We start from the raw sequence: 15,671 nt of genomic DNA, 5'->3' as shown, positions 1-15,671 counted from the left end.
CCTCTGCCTATTTACTCTACTGAACTCCAATTTTCTATCATTGTTACTGTGTGTTTACCTGGTATGCTAATATGCCACAGCCAGTTGATACAATTTAGACGAAGTCATGAAGAACGTCTGAGTTAGCTTGCTTTGTGAAAGTAAGTAAATAACTACTGCTACGTTCACGTGAAGGGTAGCACGAGATGACAGTTTCCAAATGTGACACACATTGTGTAATGTGAAGTACAGAAGCCATAACGACCGCATCACTGACTGCCTCTTTGTTTTCTAAAGAGTTTAAGCACTGCGACTATTGAAAAAAACAAGACGGTTTGTTATAACCAATGCTTGTTCTTTTTTTATTTATTGATTTAGGCTTTAGAGATAACAGGCAGCTCACATATTGGTCGGAACCCTCCCTGGCAACGCTTGAGCCTCCTCTTTCACTTCAGCTCATCAATAGCTCGGTCGAAAATCTTGATTCGTGTATTTTTTTATGCTCAAGCACTTTCTAGTGAGTGCCTGCTGCTGCACACTGCTATTAAGCTGCTCTACTTTAACTCTGTCACCAAGCACCTCATGTCAACCGCCGCTCCGCCAGCCCTTACCCAACAAAATCTATGTTTTAAAAATGCATGTTTTTTGTGGAAAAAACTGGCAGGTGCACACTGCTGCCTGGTTGCTTGCTTCGGTTTGAGCTTGCTTTTGAAATTCCTCAAACGGCAAATTAAACATATAGGTAATTTCAGTACGACTGCTGATGCTTTGCGACACATACACACGCACCGGACGCCTTCTTGGGATGTCTTTCCTTTGTGAAACTTCTTTGCGAATACTTCTCGAAGAAAATGTTTTTCAAAATGGCCACCATTGCATCCTACTATTTTTTTTTTTTTTTCGGCTATCCAATGAAAAAAGCTTCGGCAAAGCTAAAAGCTCGCCACTTGCTTATAAAAAGTGAGATCACCTGGCTTTGCCTCTTGTGTTTTTTAAAGAAACCATTGCAGCACTGATTGAAAACAAACCCTTTACATTATAAAAAATGTATAGTCCTAAAAGCCCTAGCAATTAGGGAGGTCTTGCTGCAAGTTGTCTACAATACTTTGTGCAGTTGGAAGGGGGAATCTACTCATTTATTGCTAGGTTTAAACTATTTTGTACAGCATTACACACTGCTGGGCATCGTAGAAAGCTGCCTGAAGTTACAAACCACAAATGAATTGAAGAGATGCTGACAATTGGTCTTTGCCAGCATCAAATGTGCTGACATGTAACAAGCCCATTAATGAAACATGCAAGATGAGTGAAAGGTCATCACTACTAATTGGAAGAAGGTGATAGTCTTATATATTATACTTTATTCGACCATAGGTCATAAAAGTTACACATTAAATCGTACAAAGAGGGTGCGTTTGTTCCATTATGCTTTCACACTGGCTTAAAATAAAATAAAATTTAAAATAAAAATAGCTTCTCTAAAACAGTCATGGGCCATGGCCTACTATGGTCCACCATTATTCCCAATACATAACTTAACATTTAGGTATCAAAGTTTCTAAGACGTCTGCTTCATAATGTTAGAATAATACAAATATTTAAAAACTCTTAAAACAATATGAGGTGGTTTCAGATTCAAATTCCCCAGGTGATACCATCATCAGGATAAATGCAAACTATCCGACCCAAGATTTGAAAATTTAAAGTGCTAGGTTGATGTTACATAATAATACGGTTTCTTGATAATTTAGATAGCATACTTTGACATGGAGAGCCTGCTCCCGGCACAATCATATAGGCAAATTTAAGCACTGTCAAGTCATTAAAAACACAAGCACAGTGTAATAAAAAACTTATATAATAAAATGGATATAGGATTCATGTTAAAATGGCACGAATACCAGACAGGTGCATAAAAATAGCTCTTTGCGGCTAACACTAGTGATAAAATAGCAGAAACACAGGATAATTACCCACATATTTGTCTGAGAAAAATCTATTCCAAAGCCCTGTCCAAACCACATGGTCAGTAATTCATCATCATCATCATCATCAACTTTGTTCGATCAATGACCATAAAAACACATAAAACAAGATAATAAATAATTCTTAAGTAAATAAATAAATGCACATCTATAAATAGGTGTAGAAACATTAAAACAATAGCTTAAATTGCACATATGACTCTAAAACTTATCTATATAAGAGATGAGACCTTAGATTACTTTTTGGAGATGGCATCGTATGCGCCAAGCTGTTGCTAAATACTTGCTTACTGAAAGAATTACGTCGGCTGAATTATGGCTTTTTAGAACCCGTAGAGCCAAAGAGCAGTTCTTGAATCCCATGTCCCTGCAAATATTGCGGATCCATTTTGATCGCGGAATCGCATAGGCTGGGCAAAAGAACATGAAATGCTCGATGGTTTATAGTCATCAATGAGTGGAATAATCATAACATTTAGAAATATAACTGGTGTGGCATGCTTAACATTTTAATGTAAACCGGGAACACAAGTGTGTATGTTGTTGTGTGTCTGTGTTTATAAACATTTCAGTATCCCTCTGACATTCTGGTACCGTGGAGATCCCTTGACTTTATATTGTGAAATGTTTACTGATGTGACAGCTGTGCTGTTACCTGCAGTGATGGCAATGATGCTTCTTTCTCACTGCTGTCGTGGGGGAAAAGTCATGTACACCACCTGCTCCAAACAGCATTAGGACCGCAGCCAGCTGCCCCCACCTAGTCACTGAGAGTATGATGATGCTCAAATGATGGCAGTTATACCTCGCTGCCTCATCTATAAATTGCACGTGACCAGAGAATGACCTTCTTGGCACTCACGCATGAAACCGCTAGATAATAGCTACCGAGGAGCACTCTTACTGTGCTTTATTGACCAATGTGCCAAAACCTGCTCAGATTAGCTGCCATGAAAATGACATGGCACTGCTAAACATGCACGGGCTTAAGGAATCCAGGAGCAACACCCTAAAGGGTAAAAAGAGTGCTTTAATTATAGTAATGGCTATAAAGAGCATGAAGATGCCAACACCTGTGGAAGCAGCACAGGGAATGGCACTAGTGTGGAAGGGGACATGGCAATGCTAACACCAACAGCAACAACACTCATACAGTAAGCTGTGCATAAGAGAGAGGAGCAATGCCGACCAGAGCACCCAAAGCACCCTGGCAGTGAACATTATGTGAGGCAGTTTGGCGATACTGAACCTGTGAGAAATTGAGTTGGTGGGTGAATGTTAGACCTGACAGCCTTAGGGTGGGCATCCCCCAACTATATGCTTGTCTCCTTCCATTTTTCTGACGCAGTTTTTTCTGGTTTTAGGACTCTACTCACTTTACCACTGTTGTCCAGGGCTAAAGTGCATATGCCCTCTCCACTAAACATGGTAACATTGGTTCCTACCCAATTAGCATAATGAATGTATCTGTAAGTCCCTAGCAAAGTACATTACATGTGCCCACAGCCTGTAAATTAAATGCTGTTAGTGGGCCTGCAGCACTGATTGTGCCACCCATATAAGTAGCCCCTTAACCATGTCTCAGGCCTGCCATTTCAAGGGCTGTGTGTGCAGTTTCACTGCCACTTTGACTTGGCATTTAAAGCTACTTGCCAAGCCTTAGATGCCCCCTTTTCTACCTATTAGTCATCCCTAAAGTAGGCCCTACGTAACTCATAGGGCAGGGTGCTATGTAATTGAAAGGCAAGACACATACCTATGTGTCGTACATGTCCTGGTAGCGAAAAACTCATAAATTAATTTTTCACTACTGTGAGGCCTGTTCCTCTCATATACTAGCATTAGAACTGCCCTCATATTCTTTTAACTGAGTAGATTCTGACTGGAAGGAGTAGCCGCGTCATGTTTGATATTGACAGAATGGTAATAGAAAATCATACTTGCTGGTGAAGTTTGATTTAATATTACTATTTTAGAAATGCCATTTTTAGAAAGTGGCAATTTCTCTGCACATACTGCCATCTGTGACTTACAGCCCTGTCTCCAATCCAGGTCTGGTCTGTGCTAGCTCCACATGCGCATTCTACCCAGACAACCATAAACACAGGACACTCAGACACACCTGCATTCATCTGCATACTGAATGGGTCTCCCTGGGCAGGAAGGGTGGAGGGTCTCTCATACATTTCACAGGCCAGTGGCTTGCCCTCTCACAAAGGACTGATAACCCCCCACAGGGATCCTGGCAGAGAGGACCGGGCCTGAAAGGGGAACTTGTGCATTTCAAAACCAAGATTTTAAGTCAAAGGCATTTTGGGTATATAAACTGTGGTCGGATCCCACCAAATCAAACACTTCTGGACCTACACCTGGACTCTGTCAGAGAGACTGCCTGGCTGCCCAAAGGACTCATCTGGACTGCTTTGCTGAAGGACTACTTTCCTGATTGTTGCCATGCTGCCTGGTGCTCCTGACTCTGCTAGAAGGACTCTTTCTTCCTCATAAGGTGCTCTCCAAGGGCGTGGATTGAGCTTGCCTCCTGTTTCTGAAGTCTCAGAGCCAACAAAGAATTCACCCCTTCAGGAAATCCTTGTGCATCAAAAAATAGATGCAACAGCTGCAGAAATCAATGCAACGCCTGCTTTGCGGCAGGAAAATTGCCGCACTGCCGACCGGAATGACCCAGCACCAGACCCTCACCTGGAAAATGATGCAGTGCCTGCCTGGTGGCCAAAATGTTACCGCTCTGCCTACCGGATCAATTCAGCACCTTCTCCTTCTACCAGCTCGTCCAGGATTTTCAACACATCGTCCCTGCATCACAGTAAGGAACCAAGACTGCGCTCCTGAAGTTCAACGCATCACCTTGCAGAATGGAAATGTGGTACTGAAAATTCTGGACCCGTGTTATAAGCGTCGTCGTATCACAACGATTTTGTAATCAGCAGACCGGGAATGATTAGAATAGTATGCACAAGCATTGTATTCATATTCGGGTAACGAAATCACCCGAATAACAGAGTTTCCGTCCTGAACCCTCGTGTTCCATTTAAACGACAGCCATTTTGTGATTGCCCTCACATAGGCCAATGTCTAATGCTGAAAACGAGTCTGAAGGACACGTACATCTTTGCTGACTCCTCTGTGACCTGGGCAAGCTGACTCCACTGCCTGAAGCCAAACCTGTTCGGCCAGTTTCTTTCCCAGTGGCCGAATGAGATTAGTATCAAGGCACAACACATCATAAAACCTTTCATCACACACAAACCATGCCTAATCTTACACACACCTGTCCCTGTTTCTTTCTTTATGACTTGCTTTACAAGGAGGAGGTGCCCGTTTATATTGGGGGTCCGTCGATATCTGATGAAAGTACTAAGCCTTGCCGGGTAATTGATTGAGGGCTGGACAAACTGAAATATGGGCTTGTCATCATAAACCTGCTATTTCTTTGTAGTGAAAATATGTGAATGATCAACTGTAAAAGAAGGAATGTTTGCCTAAAGCATAATATTTTGTATAAAAGAGAAGGTTAGCTTTGCAAAGGGAGCAGTCTCCTGAGAATATACACTGTGTTGTACTTCTAGGATACCTGTTACTGGCTGCAGCCAATAAACAAGATCTTTGACTTCACCAAGAAGACTCTGGGGGTGATTCTAACTTTGGCGGGCGGCGGAGGCCGCCCGCCAAAGTTCCCCCAACAGAATACCGCTACGCGGTCAGAAGACCGCCACGGTTATTCTGTGTTTCCCGCTGGGCTGGCGGGCGACCGCCAGAAGGCCGCCCGCCAGCCCAGCGGGAAACCCCTTCCAACGAGGAAGCCGGCTCCGAATGGAGCATGGCATGCATGGCAGACACTGAAAATCTTTTAGGGGCCCTCTTACAGGGGCCCCTGCAGTGCCCATGCCATTGGCATGGGCACTGCAGGGGCCGCCAGGGGACCCACGACACCCCTCACCGCCATCCTGTTCCTGGCGGTCACAACCGCCAGGAACAGGATGGCGGTGAGGGGGTCGGAATCCCCATGGCGGCGCAGCAAGCTGCGCCGCCATGGAGGATTCCTCAGGGCAGCGGAAAACCGGCGGGAGACTGCCAGTTTTCCGTTTCTGACCGCGGCCATACCGCCGCGGTCAGAATGCCCTTGGGAGCACCGCCAGCCTGTTGGCGGTGCTCCCGCGGTCGTTGAAGGGTCAGAATGACCCCCTCTGTGTTTCTGTAGTCTGAAACAGGAAGGACTCGAAGTCTTAGGGTGTGTTCCCTGGCACCACTGGGTTCTGAAAAACCCAGTACTTCAGAAAGAAATGACACATCATCTGTACCGAGATGGAAAATCCAACAGAACACCCTTGCTTTCCACGCATCTCCTCTGCAGTCCTCTTGCTGCGTTATTTTTTACGTATCCCAGGTACTGTGTGTTACAAAGAAACAACCATTAACTTCTAAGGATTGAGACTCTTTTAAACTTTTTAAAAGTGATATTTCAACATGTGCTTATTGGATTTTTGATGTTTTTACCTTATTTTATTCATATGAATATTCTATTTTTTTCTTAACCTGTGTGGTGTATTTTGTGATGTATTCACTGTGTTACTGTATCAGTTAACGCACAAATACTTTACACTGCCTTCTAAGTTAAGCCTGACTGCTCAATGCCGAGCTATCAGAGGGTGCGCACAGGATAATTTGGATTGTGCTGTGACTTACCCTGACTAGGATTGTGGCCCCTACTTGGTCAAGGGTATATACCTGTGCTAATTACATACCCCATTTCGAACAGAAGGATGTGAAGGATTGTGCATGCTGCTTGAGAAATGAGCCCTGTGAGCACTGTCCATCACTTCACTTTTAAAAAGTTGTACAACTTTTTCATAAAGCACTGCAGCTTCTGGACTTAAGGGCCCGGCTGTGTCAATCTTGTAGAAGACTTTTCGAGCATACAATAAACCTGCCATACGTGATTATAGTTCCACCTCCATTTTGTGAAAGCTCATTTTACATCCGATTCCCTTGAAACTTGATCGACTAGCGGGTGGAAGACTGGTATATCTAACACTAATCATGGACATTCTCCATCTGGGTAGTTATCAGCAATATAAACTGTAAATTTGAAGCCTCCATCTTGGTAAAGACTGTGCCATATGAATATAACTCCAAACCACATTAGTGCAGAACGATGTGATGGCTGGATGTAGACACCAGGTCATTTTTGCTTAACGACCAAGGTGAATTCTGTGAGGAAGGGGGTACTCCATGTAGAAGGGTCTGTAGGAGGCATGGCTTCCATTTGTAGACTGTACTGCAGGAGCTGGAGAAATGGGCTTGGTTATAGGCACAGCATTCTTCGGTATAGACGGAAGACTAGCATTGGGGTTGCCTTAAAACATCTTTTAAGTGTAATTTCCAATTGGGAAAAGATAGAAATTTGGAGTTTGGTGTCTCTTTTGGTGAAGGTACCTTTTAAATTGCAGGACTGAAAATGCCTCTTTTAGAAAGTTGGCATTTTCTTACTTTAACAATTCTGTGCCTTAGCTCGTCTCTGAATTTATGTCTGGTTTTAGGTGAGAGCTATATTTGTGCATTCTCAGGAGGGGATGGGTGTGACAGGAGATACATCTGCATTCATCTGCATACCGATAGTCGTCATGGGCAGGGTGAGGGAAATGCAGTTCACACTTATATCTGAATAGGCTGTGTCCTGCCCTCACCCAAAGGGCTGATTACCCCCTACTCGTAGTCTGGAGCCAGAATTCTTTTGGAAGTTATACCTACATCAAAGGCCTTTTGGGATATAAGTACTGGACCTCTGACACCATATACTCAGAGCACTTCTGGACTGAGTACATTCTACCAGGAAGGACTGCTGTGATGCCAGGAGGGATTGCCACTTTGTTGTTTGCCCTGCTGTGTTGGCCTTCTGCCTGCTTCGTCTTGCGTGGGAGTGAGAGGACGGATTTGACTCTATATCCTGCAGACCATGTATTATATTAGACAACATAAAGTACCCAATACCATACATTTTAATGAATATTGTAAGTCACCTCGGAATTTCATGACTTTCTAAACTAGCTGGGCCTTTATCCTCATTCTTATATATGGTAACAGAACTCCCTGGTGATTTCCAACATCCTTATAATGTTCAATGGGTGGTACTTTATCACCTACATTACAAGCAATGGATGTTGGTAAAAGGGCTTCTGCATCGCTTAAGGGTCAGTAAGGAACATTGAGAAACTAGGGGCCAGATGTAGCAAGATCCGATTCGCAAAATCGGATGCAGAACGGTGTCTCAGACACCATCTGCGATTCGCTATGGGGTAGCAAAGACCCACCTCATTAATATTAATGAGGTGGGTCGCATTTTGCGACCCCATAGAGAGTCCCTGCACTCACAGGGATGGTGGCCTGCTGAAGACAGCAGACCTCCATGTCTGTGACTGCTTTTTAAATAAAGCAGTTTTTTTTTTTTCTTTTTATTATTTTGCAGCCCGTTTTCCTTAAAGGAAAACGAGTTGCAAACTAAAAAGATAACGAAACCATTTGGTTTCGTTTTTTCAGAGTAGGCAGTGGTCCATTGGTCCACTGCCTGCTCTGAAAAAACCTTTTTGGCAACATTCACTTCCCTTTTGCGAATAGGTTACCACCAGTGTGACACTGGTGGTAACTGCGAATTGCTTTGCGACCACGTTTGCGGGCACAAAGCAATTTGGCATCGCGGTGCGAATTGCAAATAGGAAGGGGACACCCCTTCCTATTTGCGAGTCGCATTCACATTTTGCGAGTCGGTTCCGACTCGCAAAATTGTGAACGAGCATCGCGATGGGCATTTTGCATGGCGCAAACTGCGATTTTCGCAGTTTGCACCATGCAAAATGCTTCCTACATCTGGCCCTAGGACTCTGACATCAGTGCAACATATTCCTGTCACTCAGTTTGTTGTTGGCATGAGCTGCTACCTACCTTGTGAGGCCACATCCAGAGCTGCTTTAATGTACAGCATTAAATATATGATTTTGATTTAACACTCATTATGTGATGTGAAAGTTTGAATTTGATTTCACAACAAAATACATTTATTAGTAACCTTACTGGCGAAGCAAAGGAATAACAGTAATGTACAGTGTTTACTGACACTGCCCCTTACTAAAGGTAAGGGGGAAGAGGAGCTCCAGATGCATGCTGCCAAAATAAGCTTTAGAAATTGAATGTTCTTTGACCTTTAAAGATTGTAATCAGGAAGAATGTTAAGTCCCACACTAAAGTGGCCCTGAACCAGAAGAGGTGAGCGCTCTAACTACCTACAGGAATCAATTTGTATAAGCAGAGCTCTTGTCTTTCTAAAGTGATTAGTGTCTCTAAAGAGTTTACGAAGGATAGCAATTCGTAGGAACTAATAAGAAAATAACTTTTGTGATCTGCAAGGGAGAGCACATTTCTTTCAAACCAACATCTGAGTCTTGCCCCTCAAAAATGTGGTCTAGATCTGCTCCTAGAGAAGGGCACATAAGCCTTCCTTAAATCCTCTGCATTATCCTGTGTAGCTCAGCTGGAGGCAGAGCATGAATGTGTTAAGATACAAGGAAGCGCTAAGAAACGAACTGCACAGGAGTCGGCACTTGTTATGACTGCGTACTAAATATACAATAATTTAAAAAATGCACTATTGTGGATCAGAATTCGCAAAGTTTGTATGCACTGTACAGTCCCCATCGCAATAATCACTATTGCTACAATGTACCCTGACACTGAAGGCCACTGGTCCAAAACCGATACTTTGGTGAAGATGGTGTTATATGAGACAAAACAAGGTGATGAACAGAATTAAGGTTCGTCTGGCTTTAAAGAAGCAGCAGATTGCTCCCATGCCAACTCTTTTGCGTCGTGCTTAGTCTTTTGGCACGGGCAGGAGACAGAGAGAAAGTCAGATAGAAAGAATGACAGATCAATTTGTGAAAGAGAAAAAGGGACTGGCCTAAATGAAAGAAAGAGTGATTTGAATAAGAAACTGGCATTACAGAGAGAGAAAGACTGACACGAGAGAGAGAGAGGGAGAGAGAAAGAGAGATAGGCTGGTCAGAGTGGCAGAAAGAGAGAGAGACTGGCCTGAGAGAGAGAGAGAAGGAAACTGGCCTGATGGAGATTAGGCCCATATTTATACTTTTTAGCGCCGCATTTGCGCCGCTTTTTGACGCAAAAGCTGCCCAAACTTACAGAATATAAAAGTATTTTCTAAGTTTCCGCCGCTTTTGCGTCACAAAATGACGCAAATGCGGCGCTAAAAAAGTATAAATATGTGCCGGAAGTGGCCTAAGAGAAGACTGGCCTTGGACTTGTATTAGACACAACGGCCTGAGGGAGTAAGAGATGGAGAGAGAAAGAGAGAGAGAAAGTGTATGTGTGCGCGCGCCTCTGTGTGCAGGAGTGACTCACCAGAGCCTGCTTGCCTGTGAGTGTGTTGTCCTCCGTGTTTTGTTTGTGAGTGTGTATGTATGTATATTATGAGAGTAGGGTTGAGTGGTGAATCATGTGTAGTGTCGCATCATTAATGTAACTGAGTCTCGAGTACTACAATGGACTCTGATAGTTGTAGGGGTTTCTGCCCCCCTCATTTATTGTGGGTTTGTAATGCTCCATAGTCACGTGATTTGCTGATAATAAAATAAATGAGACAGTCCGGCAGGCATGGTTAGTTCGTGTAGCGAATATAGATCAGCCCACTTGCCGGTCCGCTGTGATAAACCCCAAACTGGTGTTCGTGTCATATATGGCAGTTTGGTCAAACCCCCTTTTTGTGCAGGGCCCGCACTGCGAGCCTACACAACATCGTAGACCATTCTATAACATAATGTCTACATGATTCTAGCTGTCCCCAGCATAATAGTGGACTAGCCACGACATATAGCCGTTCTTGACACCATTCACTCTGTCCATGGCACAATGGTGCCCATCCTTGATCTGGTGTTGGAGTTCCTGGCATAACTGTAATTATGGGTATCCGTTGCATCAGAATGGACTGGCACAATAGTGCTTACTCCTGGCCCAGTATTGCCATTCATGACATCTTTCGGATATCCCTGTCACATTGGTGGTTAAAAACGCCTTGAGATATGGTGAACATCTGAGGTACAGGATGTTGATAATAAATGTCCTGTGTGTTCTCTGCATTCTGTTTTATAAACACTGGAAAAATCAAATTTCCATCGAACGTTGGTGGCACCCAAAATATATAAACAATGATGCTTAGTATTTGAGAAAAAAACGAAGAAAACGACTGGATTACACAAAACACTGAAAACTCAAACTACAGGCCAGCTGTCTACAAGGCAACGTTCATATCTGCGCTCATTCAAGAATGTGAACTTTATATCATTGCACATATGGAAACCTTCCTTTGAACACCCTCAATAATACTGTCTTACCTTTAGGATACAACAGCCTTCCCCTCGATAGAAGAGACAAGGGGCCATATGTATGAACACATTTTCCCATAGACACAAAATGGATAACATCCTTTGATACATCTGGCCCAAGATCCGGTAGTGTAGCAAGTTGTTTGTATTCACAAGGCATCCATGAAATGAAACCTGAAAAATACCTCTTCAAAACAGTGCCTCACTGTGAAGGTTGAAACATGATACCTAAACTTCTGAAACTGAATATCATCAAACTACCCACATAGCAGCAAAAATAGTTTTATTGATACTCTACTTTTTGAAGCACTTACCAACTTAACCACTCTTCCTAGGAGATTTCATCTAGCAAAAGATGAAGGCACCCGCCCATCCCTCGATAAATCATTCATACTGGACAGCAAAGTATTAAAACACTGAGGGGCATATTTAAGAGCCCCTAACGCCACCTTAGCGCTGCCATAGCGTAATTTCTTTTACGCTAAGGCAGCGCTAAAGTGGCTTTCCTGCTGTGCCATATTTACAAAGTGGCACAATGCATGTACTGTACCACTTTTTAACCCCTTGCATCACATTATGCCTGCGCCAAGCATAATGTATGCAAGGGGGACATTCCGGCGCTAGGAGGCCCGCAAAAATGGTGCAGTGAAATTTAAAAGATTTCACTGCACCATTTTTGGTGTCATTTTTAATGCCTGCTCAGAACAAACGCTAAAATGACACACCCATTGAAAACAATGGGCCTCCCTGCACTTTGCTGCACTAGCCTAAAAATCTTTGACTTTAGTGTAGCAAAGTTCCACAGTAGCATCAAAAACTTTGAAGCTATTGTGCTAAAAACGACCATGGTGTGCCATATTATTAATATGGCGCAACCATGGTGTTGTTAGGTGCCGGTAGGGGGGGGTGCAAGAAAAGTGGCACATCACTTATGATGCACCACCTTTTCTTAAATATGGGCCTGATTTCCTTTGCCCCTATTAAGGGCTGTAGTCTGGACCAAATGTTTGTAAAGAAACACCACATACAGATATCTAATTCGAACATCAATGTCTCAGATTGCATTGGCCAGATCATGTCCTCATTCCTTTAAAAATTCTAAACTTAACAAGCACTTGTCATGCTATAGCTAAGACAGAAATATTGAATTTAGACCTTTAAAAACATTGGCAAGAAGCAATGTTGGGCAAACTCCGTTTACAAGAAACAGTCCTCAGCGCAGCTTTTAAAGCAACTTGGCCTTTGGTTCTTGGTTTGAGTAAGGCAGGTTCACAAAACATAGGGCAGTTTACTTTCTTTCGAGACTTTGCCCTCATTATTGCTTTTGATTCTATGTGAGGGCAGCCAAGACTCCTATTACAATCCTTCCAGTTAGCACGAGCACAAAACTTTCTTGAAGAGAAGAAGTAGCTCACAGGGTCAGATTAGGAATATGTTGCCAAACAGTGACAACTGGTGTCAGACCAAGGAGAAACTCAGAACTTGTAAAGCTCTAAAGGTTTGGAGGGACCCAATCAAGTGCATAGTCATTCCTGCCCAGTCAAACCCCATGGTAATTACTATCCCATATGATTCACTGTATTTATGACTTCTTTGTGATGGTAGACATCTCATTATCAGAATGGGCATCAATCCGAGATAGCCCTGTGGTCAGTTAAGGGCAGATGACAGAGTTTCAGCTCTTTCACCTGAGCTGATCATATAATGTGAGGGATGTGCAGACTGCATTACTAGACCAAAAAGCACATTTCAGAGCCAAATAATGTAAGAAAATCTTGATTCAAAGCAGTTGATAGTGCACATACCCACCCCTCTATCTGGCATTCATCACTGTGGTGGTAACAAATGCGAATTCATTACACCCTAATAAGTGTCCGTTATTGCAAATGCACATGGCTTATTTTTCATAATCAGCGATTGGCCACGGGCAAGAGCAACACGGAGACATGCAGAATATGGAGAAATAAGAAAGAAAGGAACAATAAGAAAACAATGAGAATGCAGGGATGAAAATAAGTGACAAGTGTGAGACAATAAACAAAAAGTATATGGTGATGAAAGGAAGACGCATGAGGTGGAATCGAGCCTAGGCAGTCTTGTTATTCATTAATCCTGGCTTTTGGCAACAACTAAGGCGGGCTCTTGTTCTAAACTTTGGGCCCCTGCAATGACATTTTTTTTTTAGAAATGAAGCACTAGCTTTCTTCAATTATGCAACAGCAAGGGTCTCACTAAAACAATATTCACCACAGATATTCCCACATGTCACATACTCAACTGGCCTTCTTTTCAGCCTTTCATTAACAACAATGGTCCGAACATCATCCTGTCTATAAAAAACATATCCAATGATAGTAGTAAAATACCTTGCAACCATCTTTCTCCAACTTGACATTTTTGATATTTTCCATACCTCTCTGTAAAATGGAACCTTTCCGTCTTCCCTTATACTAGCCAATACTCCCTCTCAGCTCCAGTCACACCGAGTCTCCAAAAGGTCTCCACCCTTAACACACCTTTATGCCAATGATATTTAATTGCTACATGAAACACGGTGGAATAATTTTCAAACAAGTTATTGCATCACCAATAAGAACATTCATTTAATTTATATAACCTTTCTAAACCTGATACCATCTGAAATAGAATTCTTCCTGATCAACAGAGGCTAAATACATATTCAGATTGAGAACAGGTTGCTCTTCACATTTTTCAAAGGCTTCTCCTACCTCACCATGAATTCAAGGTCCTTGGGCTCCTTTATTGATGCTTGCTTCTCCGTTAAGTAGCAGTTGATAAATACTTTCCAGTGACCTGGTTTTAGAACAACCTCTGGTGCAAAAAATAATAAAAGATAAATAGTTAACTATAATTAAAAGGGAAGTTTTTCACCTTGGGCTTCTGTGTGGCAACAGCTATACATTTAGAATGGCACTCAAGTTGTCTAGATGTCATTCAAAACCCAAATAGTTTCCAATTTTATTAGGTAGGACTCCTAAAATCACTGGTCACAACTTTCAAGAACTATGGCCCTCATTACGACCCTGGCGGTATAGAACCGCCAGGGCCGCTGGACGGGGAGGCACCGCCGACAGGCCGGCGGTGCCCCGCGGGGCATTCTGACCGCGGCGGCTTAGCCGCGGTCAGAGAAGGGAAACCGGCGGTCTCCCGCCGGTTTCCCGCTGCCCCCAAGGAATCCTCCAAGCCGGCGCAGCTTGCTGCGCCGGCTTGGGGATTCCGACTCCCCCTCCCGCCATCCAGTTCCTGGCGGTTCTCCGGATGGCGGGAGGGGGAGTCGCGGGGCCCCTGGGGGCCCCTGCAGTGCCCATGCCAACGGCATGGGCACTGCAGGGGCCCCCGTAAGAGGGCCCCAAAATGTATTTCACTGTCTGCCTTGCAGACAGTGAAATACGCGACAGGTGCAACAGCACCCGTCGCACCTTCCCACTCCGCCGGCTCGATTACGAGCCGGCTTCATCGTGGGAAGGGAGTTTTTCCCTGGGTTGGCGGGCGGTCTTTTGGAGACCGCCCGCCAGCCCAGGGAAAAACTCATAATACCCTCCGCGGTCTTTTGACCGCGGAGCGGTATTATGGAGGGCTGAATTCTGGCGGGCGGCCTCCGCCGCCCGCCAGAATCAGAATGAGGGCCTATGTATGGGTAGAAAGGTAAAAGGGGAGCCATTCCAGTTGCATCTCCTTCTGCCATCCACCCAGATCTCTCCCATCCACAGGACCCCTACTCCGCATATCTCACGCTGACCAGAACCAGATAAGAAAGGTGGGAATTCATTTACATTGCTCCTAAAGCATGGCCTTCCACTCCATGTCAGAGAATCCTCCTCTTGAATTCTGCAAGAAGCTGAAGACCTGGCTTTTCAGTGAACAAACATACAATAAGCAGGGTTAGGCACACCCACCTGTTCAGTGCAAGGATACCCTCATGTGTAATAGTCCGCCTTTCAAATACACATAAGATAACATTCACAACGTGACCTCACCTCACTAACCCCACCCCCTGCCCTGTGCAACACTTGGCCCTCTGCTACCCACTTCAGCCATTCTGCTCATCCTTTCCTTTCACATCCTTCACACTCAAAATAAAAAAAATAAAAACTGACATCCTACAACCTCCTACACTTCCATAAGCATTACTTGAGCACACCCTCTCTTCCCTCAAATATTAAAAAAACAAAAGCATACTTTGTGTACTTTCCCCTACCATCACCCCTTCTGTATTTACACTTGTCCATCCATATTTAAGAAATCTTGACATACAGCCACCAGTTTACACTACATTCTT

This window comes from Pleurodeles waltl, chromosome 1_1 (genome assembly GCF_031143425.1).
Source record: "Pleurodeles waltl isolate 20211129_DDA chromosome 1_1, aPleWal1.hap1.20221129, whole genome shotgun sequence".
NCBI classification, from domain to species: Eukaryota; Metazoa; Chordata; class Amphibia; order Caudata; family Salamandridae; genus Pleurodeles; species Pleurodeles waltl.
The sequence above is the reverse complement of the archived record's forward strand: the minus strand, read 5'-3'. Positions refer to the sequence as shown.